Below are 8,215 nucleotides of genomic sequence, written 5' to 3'. Positions count from 1 at the left end.
CAGGGAGGGAGACCAACTGTGCCAGTGAATCATTCCACTCTTCTTTTTCTTCTACTTCTTCTTCTTCTATCGCTTCTTCCTCCTACCTCTTTCGCTCCTCCTGCCCTTCCCCCTATTCCCTCGCTCCTGCAGAGGATGCCAACGCGAACAGACTGTCAGTGATACACCCTCAAATATCAGAGCAGCCCAAGTGTTGTTCCTCACCAGTGTGTCACTATGTTATCCCTGTTAGTGCATTAGTTCTCAAGCTGTCCTCAACACAATAGTTGGCAGCCGACGACAGGAGGGATTCTCTCCAAATGATGTCATTCAGACAATGGCAAAGGGGCTGAAATGTGTTCTACACGTGTCACCGTCATCTGGGCTTTTTGATTCACTATACTGGAGAGAGTGGAATGCAGTTTCTGCATGCAGACAATACTACATGGAGACACACACACACACACTCTCTCTCTCTCACACACACTCTCTCTCTCTCTCTCTCTTACACACACACACACCATTTTCCTATTTACCACCGAATCCAATTAATCCCAGCCTCCAGCACTCTCTAAATCTGGACCCACTTTGGTGTTAAAATGAAGGGCATAGAAAACTTGTGCTCAGTCCGTCTAACAGAGGAGCTTCACCCACACTCACCAATCAGACACACACACACTCACCAATCAGACACACACACTCACTAATCACACACACACACACACACACATACTCACCAATCAGACACACACACTCACTAATCACACACACACACACACACACACACACACTCAGCAATCAGACACATACACACTGGTGGATTACTGCTCTCTAATTTGCCCCTCGCTCGGCGCAGTGTCGCCGGGCAGATTAGGGCGGCTTTAACACTGTGTCATTAGCCCCTCTGGTAAGTGACCTGTGATTGATTGCACATTATTAACTTAACTGGGATTGGTCTCCCGATATGAATGCATTGACGATGTCTGATTCGACTTTAATAGGCCACTTCTGGTGCATTCATAATGTGTCATTTGCAGCATCTTGACGTAATGGATTTCCATTTGTGAGAATTCCTGCTAATTTGGGTAACTGTGTGTGTGCGCGTGTGTGTGTGTGTGTGTGTGTAGGGGGGGGAGCTCCCATGTTGCCAAGTGGTGACGTGGCTGTAGAGTGGGGTCAGGGCTTCCACAGCGCGTTCATGGGGGCCCATTTAGTGTGATGAGGGCCGCTTGGCGCTCGCCCCCGCCGCGCCCGTGGCAGCCGTCCTCGTCCATCTGGTCCCGCTGGTGGGCTGGACCGGTCCGGCGCACCTCCGTCCCACCCGGTCCGACTCCGCGGGGTGTCCCCCTCTCCAGCTCCGCATGCACCACAGTGGACGGGAGCGACGCCAGCGCTATCTAGACTCCGCTTGCCAAAAACTCTGTAATGGTGCCACGGGTCAATTGTATCAAATGATGGAGATCAAGCGCTGGCTGTGTGCTGTGCGCTGTGCGTAAGCGTCTGCTTTGTTGTTTACAGCGCTGTGTTTTCTGCCAATGACATTGAGATGTCCCCGCGGCAACAGCACCCAGCTAAAGGCCACCCCCCTCACCCCCACCCGCTCCCCCGTAGCTCTAATGACGAGTGGGCCATAGCAGACTGGTAGACAGTCTCTCTCTCTCTCTCCACACACACACACACACACACACACACACACAGGCCCAGCCAGACAGCAGTGTTGACACCAGTGGTAGCCCACCTCGACCCCTCCACCCTGGTCCCCTGTCCCATGGGAGCTGTGTGTGTGTGTGTGTGTGTGTGTGTGTGTGTGTGTGTGTGTGTGTGTGTGTGTGTGTTTGTGTGTGTGTGTGTGTGTGTGTGTGTGCGGCGGGTCTCTCTGCCGTCTCTCTGCTCTGCTCTGCTCTGCTCCTACACTGTGAGCACTGGAGCTTATCTCTGTCACTGCGTGGGGCTGAGCAAACAAAGGCAGCCATGCGCTCCGGCTCACTGGCATGGCTGTAAACACCGCACCACTACAAACAGAGCCGCCACCACCGCCACACAGGAGGGGGATGGAGTGAGGAGAGAGACAGAGGGAGAGAGAGAGAGAGAGAGAGACAGAGAGGGAGGGAGGGAGAGAAAACAACACCAGTCTGCCACAGGCAATTAAAGCCCTGAAAATAATCTGCCTTTCTGCGCCGTACAAAGGAGGAGACATGTTCTGATAGCCATGGGACGCTTCTGAAAAGGCACCGTGGGAAAGATAAATAAATAAATAACTCGATAGATAAATAAAACATGCATTGAATAATGTTACAGTTGACACCGGCACAGGTGGGAATATGTCAACACATTGTGTACGCCTGCGTTACATAATTGCGAAGGCCATTATGCCGTAATCGGCGTTAATTAGAAGCCACTCGAAAAACCGCGGGAGTAATTATTGCGAAGGCGTTGGACGAATGATTAAAAAAAAAGAGTTGCTTTTATTATTTGTAATTAAACATGGCCGTGCCCTCTCTCACGTCCTTGTGCAGGTAGATGGTGGCGTGCGTGTGTGTGTGCGTGCGTGTGTGTGTGTGTGTGTGTGTCGGCCCCTGGAGCGGTGCGGCGGGGAGGCTGGGGGGATCACTCTTCGGCGCTCCTCAGCTGGCGGTCGGCGGGCGCTAGTTTATTATGCGCGCGGCGCCGGGTTGTTAGCCGGAGATGGATCTTCATGCCATGCTGCTGTCATACTCCAGCTACGAGTGGAGGGTGGGGGTGTTGGCATGGCGTCTGTGTGTGTGTGTGTGTGTGTGTGTGTGTGTGTGTGTGTGGGTTGGGATGGGTTAGGTCTGTGGGGGTTGCGCTAGAGAATGGTAGTGAAACAGGGGGATGCAGCGCAGGGAGGCGTGAAATTGGCACTGCCCCCTCCATTTGCCCCCACAGCCTGCCGGGGTGCTTGTAGGTGCGTGGCCGCACTGCTTGTTTGCCACGCTGCAGTGATGCATTGCCCTCTCTCCCTGCCTCTCTCCACCTCCACCCCCCTCCTCCACCCCTCTCCCTCCGCTCGCTCGCTCTCACTCTCGGCACGGCAGCACCCACCCACCCACCAGGACAGTTGGGTCATAACTCACCGTAATTGTGTTTTGTAGGTGCCGCTAATGCACACACAGGAGCATGTGTGGAGCGCTCGCCCCTCAGCGGGGCTGTGCTAGTGTAGAGGGCAAAGGTCACAGGCCACGGGGCCCCACACCTCCCACAGACAGCAGGAGGCCTCCCTCAGAGGGTACACCTGACTGCTGCCCTGTGGGAAGGTGTAGCACCCTGCTAGTATGCTAATCCTGTGCAATTCAAGCTGCATTAATGACATAGGTTTTAATGCCTGCCTTTGCTTCTCTCTCTCTCTCTGTCTCTCTCTCTCGCCCCAAACCCCCTTCTTAATCAGTGTCACAGTAAATCTGTGGCAGAGCCTCTGTAAGCTAATCCCGGCCGCGAGGAGATTGCGGCGCTTGGTGACCGTGTTGTTAATTAACGTGCTCCCTCTCCCTGGCTCCGCCGCCACCTCTGTCGTTGTTCGAGCTTGTACGGTGCCGCGCGAGCCCCCCTCTCCAGAGAGCCGAGCGGGCACACGGGCAGACAGCCGCACGGGGGCACCTCCTGAACCTGGCGCCGCACAGCGAAACCGGTGGATCACCGCCGCCGAGGTTCTCGTGTTCTTTTCGGCGTTCCACCGTTAGGGATTCTGTGTCGCACCTCGGATTGTCTGATGGCCTCGTTTGCATTTTCTTCAAGTGTTCTTCAAGCGCGCGACCGTCAGAGTCTCAGCGGGCTAGTTTTCCCCTCCTGAGGGAGAGAGAGAGAAGGCAAGAGAGAGAGAGAGAAAGAGAGTGAGAGAGAGAAAGAGAGAGTGGTGGTGTGTCCTTGATTGCTCTTGTGTCTCCGTGGTCTGGACTGGTCTCCCAGCGAGGACATCACAAGGATGTGTGTGCTCGTGTGCCCATCCCCTGACATCCCTATCAGTTGGCATCAAGATCTCTATCTGCTGTGGAGCCCTGGCGGTGGGGAAAGCCTTGGCGACGGCGGGGGAACAGCGCCGGCGGGGCCCTCGTAGTGTGCGTCACGCCGAACGCACGGCGCACGGAGGAGAGCGAGAGGAACAAAAATACCTTTGTCTTCCTCGCCTGGCTCTCTCCCTCGGTCAAAGGAGCGCCAGTAATTGCAGCTCTGAAACCCAGTCCTCCAGCACACCTTCAATTTGTCTCTCACTCTCTCTCTCTCACACACACCTCTCTACCCCTCCCTCCTCCGTCTCTCTCTCTCTCCTCCCTCTCTCTCTCCCTCCCTCGGTCTTTATGTGTCCCTCTCTCCCTCTCCCTCTCTGCTGGTGTGAGGTGATGGAGGCGGGTGTGTGGGTCTCCGGGGAGCACGCCTCAGGGATTATAGCGAGCGGCAGCATGAAAGATTCATGGCGCTCTGGAGTGTGTGTGTGTGTGTGTGTGTGTGTGTGTGTGTGTGTGTGTGCGTGTGTGTGCGTGTGTGTGTGTGTGCTGACTGGAAATGGGGAGCAGGAGAAAAGAAAGGAGAGAGAGAGAGAGAGAGGGAGAAAGCGAGAAGAGAGGGGAGGGGAGGGGAGGGGTGGGAGGTGGCAGTCTCAAATTGATAGCACAGAGCATTACAGCCTGAGAGTGTGCTGTCTTTGACCAGGGGCTGCAGCCACATTGGACCGAGCACTGCTGCTACACTGTTGATGTGACATTTACACAGGAATGTAGGTGTGCCCGTGGAAAAGACAGAGCGCGCGACGCGCCCACAAAGCCTTCATCATCACACTCCATCTCTCAAAGTCGATAAACTTGCGCACAAAAAGCCTCTGTTGATTGCACACCTTGGCGGCCTGTCTTCGGTGCCCATCATCCTTCTGTGTTTTGGGGGTCCTCGGACAGGAGCGCTTAGTGTGGGGAGAAGGAGAGCGCGGTGTGTTGTGACTCTTGTTTGAGGGAGCGCAGCGAGGTAGTGATATGCCGTGTGGGACGTGTTGTGGTTATGAGCAACTGAGTCAGGCTAGCTGCTGCTCTCTCGGCCAAAGAGAGGGAGAGGGGAGAAAACGGAGGGGGGTGGGGTGTGTGGAGATGTTGGGTGATGTCATTGACACAGGAAGTGTGACAGATTGAGTGCTATGTGTGTGTGCGTGTGTGTAAAGAACTTGTGTGAGCGCATATGCAGCTTTAATATCCACTTAATACGGGTAGATGTTTTGTGTTTGAGCTCGTTGAGTGTGTGATTGTATGTTTATATGTGATATGTTGATTTGTTTGAGTTTGTAGATGCGTGCATCTGTATGTTTAAGAATGTATACAAATGCAATTCGAATTTTGTGACTGCTCAGAAATGTAGGCTGTGTGACTGCGCTTACATGTGCACTGTTTGTGGCTAACCACATTTCAGTATGTGCAGACATTTGTGAGATTGAGCATAATCAGTTTAGTGTGAGTATAGCTGCCCTTATATACATATAAAACACATTACTTAGGTGTATATGCAACTCTGTATGTCTGTAAGTGTGTTTGTGGGCAATTGTGTGTCTGTGTGATTGTGTGCACGTATGTGATTCCCTCCCCTCCCCATCGATCCTCTCTATCTCGCTCCCCCCTCTCCCTCTCCCTCTCTCTCTCTCTTTCCCTCTTTCTCTCGCTCCCTCCCTCCCTCCCTCCCTCTCCCCCTCTCTCTCTCCTCCTCCAGTCCCTTGCAAAAGCCACTGCAGTTTGATTACAATTCAGATTAGAACCGTGGCGCGGCGCTTCCTTGGGGGAGTGAATTATGCATCCGTTACCCCCATCCAGTAGCGCCGCCCGCCAGCCCCCGCGCTCCCTCTACTCCCCTGACCTTGGGGGTCACTGGAAGGAAAGCTACATTAATCAAAGTGACACATGGCCAAAGGGAAAGGGGATGGTATCGCTCCAAACAACACCCTGGCTGGGCCTCCCCCCCCCCTCCAACGCCCACCCCCACCCCCATCACACACCCAGAATGCCCAGAGAGCACCTCTGTTTCCCTGCCACAGAAACTGAATTAACCCGTCACCCACCTCTATTAATGTACTCCTAAATATCAGCCCTCGCCTTTGGATATGCCTGTAACATTTACACGGGCAGGTAGAATTAATGCACTGGGCTTTTTTTCTTTTTTTTTAGTCAAATAAGTCTGCATGTTGTTATTGATTTGGAGCAGCTCAGCCCTGGTGGGTGAACATGCAGAGTTGTCACCGTGCGCTTGTGTTTGTTTGCCGACATGGTCTTTTGTCCGTGTTGCACGCATGCTTGATTGTGTGCTCATGTGTGATTTTACACAAGCACTTTTGTAATGTTATTGTTGCGATTGTATGTGTGTGTGTGTGTGTGTGTGTGTGTGTGTATGTGTATGTGTGCACGCGTGTGCACGTGATTGAGTGTCAGTAAGCACATAAAAAAATGAAATCACTTGTTCTTTCACAGCTCTTCAGCCACTCCACTGAGCACCCCCCCCCCACCCCCCCCCCCCCCCCCTCAAGAGAGTGCTGTCCAAAAGCCCACTCCAGTCAACACTTGTGTCAGTACATGCAGTGGCTCCGTGAGCCCACAGCGCTGGATCGATGGGGTGCTACCAGGGAAGGTGTTGGCTGGGAGTTGATTCTGCTGGTTAATCTGGAGGGGGGGACTCCAGCATGGATGCTCATATTGATCTGGCCAAGAGCAACTGAAGGGCAGCTGGGACGGCTGTAATCCTGTTTCCACAGTGACACCCTCACAGTGTTTTGGGTTTCATTGCAGCCTCGCCATTTCACTGGGTCGCTCAAAACCTCTAATAAAAACAACCTCAGCAGTTTAAAACGTTATCCTTTGAAAATCAGCATAAACATACACAGTTGCAATGACATTTGCACATTGGGAATGACATTTGCACATTTAATATGCCATCTGTTGTGTAATAATGTACTCGTATCATTATTTCAGGGGACTTATTTCATGTCGTCTTCATAGACCCCTGGGCTAATCGCGGGTGTTTACACAGGTTAGAGCACCACCATACTGGGACGTCTGTGAGAGGCTGATTGACAAGTCTTCCTCCCACCCCTCCCTGTGGGTCATTAGCATCTCCTCGACTAGCTTGTAGGTTGATGAAACAGAAACTATGCTTGTTAGCACTTAATTATTCATTTGGACCCATGAAGGCAATCAATTAAGCTTAAGTGTGCAATAAATCTGATTAACCAGTCAGTTCCCAAAACACCATAAAATCCACGTTGATCTTATTCTCTGTAATGAGTTTGTGGGAGAGAGGGGGGAAAGTGCACACACACACACACACACACACACACACACACACACACACACACACACACACTCACACACGCTTGTGTCTCTCAATTGCATTCACACACACACACACACACACACACACACACACAGAGGGAGAGAGCGAGAAATAGAGCCGTACTCACGCAGAGCAGTGAGCTGACTGGAAGATCCTACTGTGATTAAAACGTTGTAAAGATGCTGACTGGCCCGCTAATGATGCTGATTAGTTTGACCAGTAGGCATTCTTGTGTGTGGAGAGCAGCTTTGCTATGCTAATACTGCTGAACTCCAGAAATGGTCATTTTGTGAGCTGAACTGTAATTAGCTGCTTCAAAGCATCCCTAATCAGGAAGTGATTACATAAATAGACCCCGAGGGCAAGATATCCGCCCATGATGAACCGCTTTCTGTCAAAAATGTGTGCTGCTGTGCAAATAACATGAATAAAAAAAAAATCTGTTTTCACAGAGGGAGGACACTTGACATCATATACTGTATGTTAGTAATGTAATGCCTTAAGAGACAGCTTTATCCTGATGAACCTAAAGCTATAAAATGAGAAATTATTGTTGTGATTGCTAGATTCGATTAGTGATCTACATTATTCTCCCTAATCTCTCTTTTTCGCTCTCTTTCTGCTCTCCCTTCTTGTTCTCTGTCTTCCTCCCTCCCTCCCTCCCTCCCTCCCTCCAGCTCCCTCGCTCTTTCCCACTCTCGTTTCTCCATGGCCTTTACCTGCCTCAGACACTTCTCCCGAGGGAAATTACAGCAGCTCACAAATATGGCCGTGCTGCTCTGCTCTGCTCCGCTGCTCTGCTCCCCCCTCCACCCTCTCATAGCAGCAGCAGCAGCAGCGTTCGCTCCCCAACCACCACCACCACCACCACCACCACCGTGGCACCCTGGCTGGCACAGCCCTTTCCTCTTCCTTCTGCCTGGTG

General features: G+C 52.2%; 1 protein-coding gene across 1 annotated transcript in view; it reads right to left on the bottom strand.

The window, feature by feature from the left end:
- Window positions 1-410: 410 nt before the first annotated feature.
- The window catches only part of LOC134094196 (peroxisomal sarcosine oxidase-like), a 284,404-nt gene continuing 276,599 nt past the window's right edge, over window positions 411-8,215 (bottom strand). The window contains exon 9 of the transcript XR_009940430.1: window positions 411-420. The gene's annotated coding sequence lies outside the window, so the exon portion shown is untranslated. The remainder of the gene's footprint in view (window positions 421-8,215) is intronic.

The sequence above is a fragment of the Sardina pilchardus genome, chromosome 1, assembly GCF_963854185.1.
Source record: "Sardina pilchardus chromosome 1, fSarPil1.1, whole genome shotgun sequence".
Classification (NCBI taxonomy): Eukaryota; Metazoa; Chordata; class Actinopteri; order Clupeiformes; family Clupeidae; genus Sardina; species Sardina pilchardus.
Note: the sequence above shows the minus strand (reverse complement) of the source record. Positions and strands in the feature narration are given on the sequence as shown.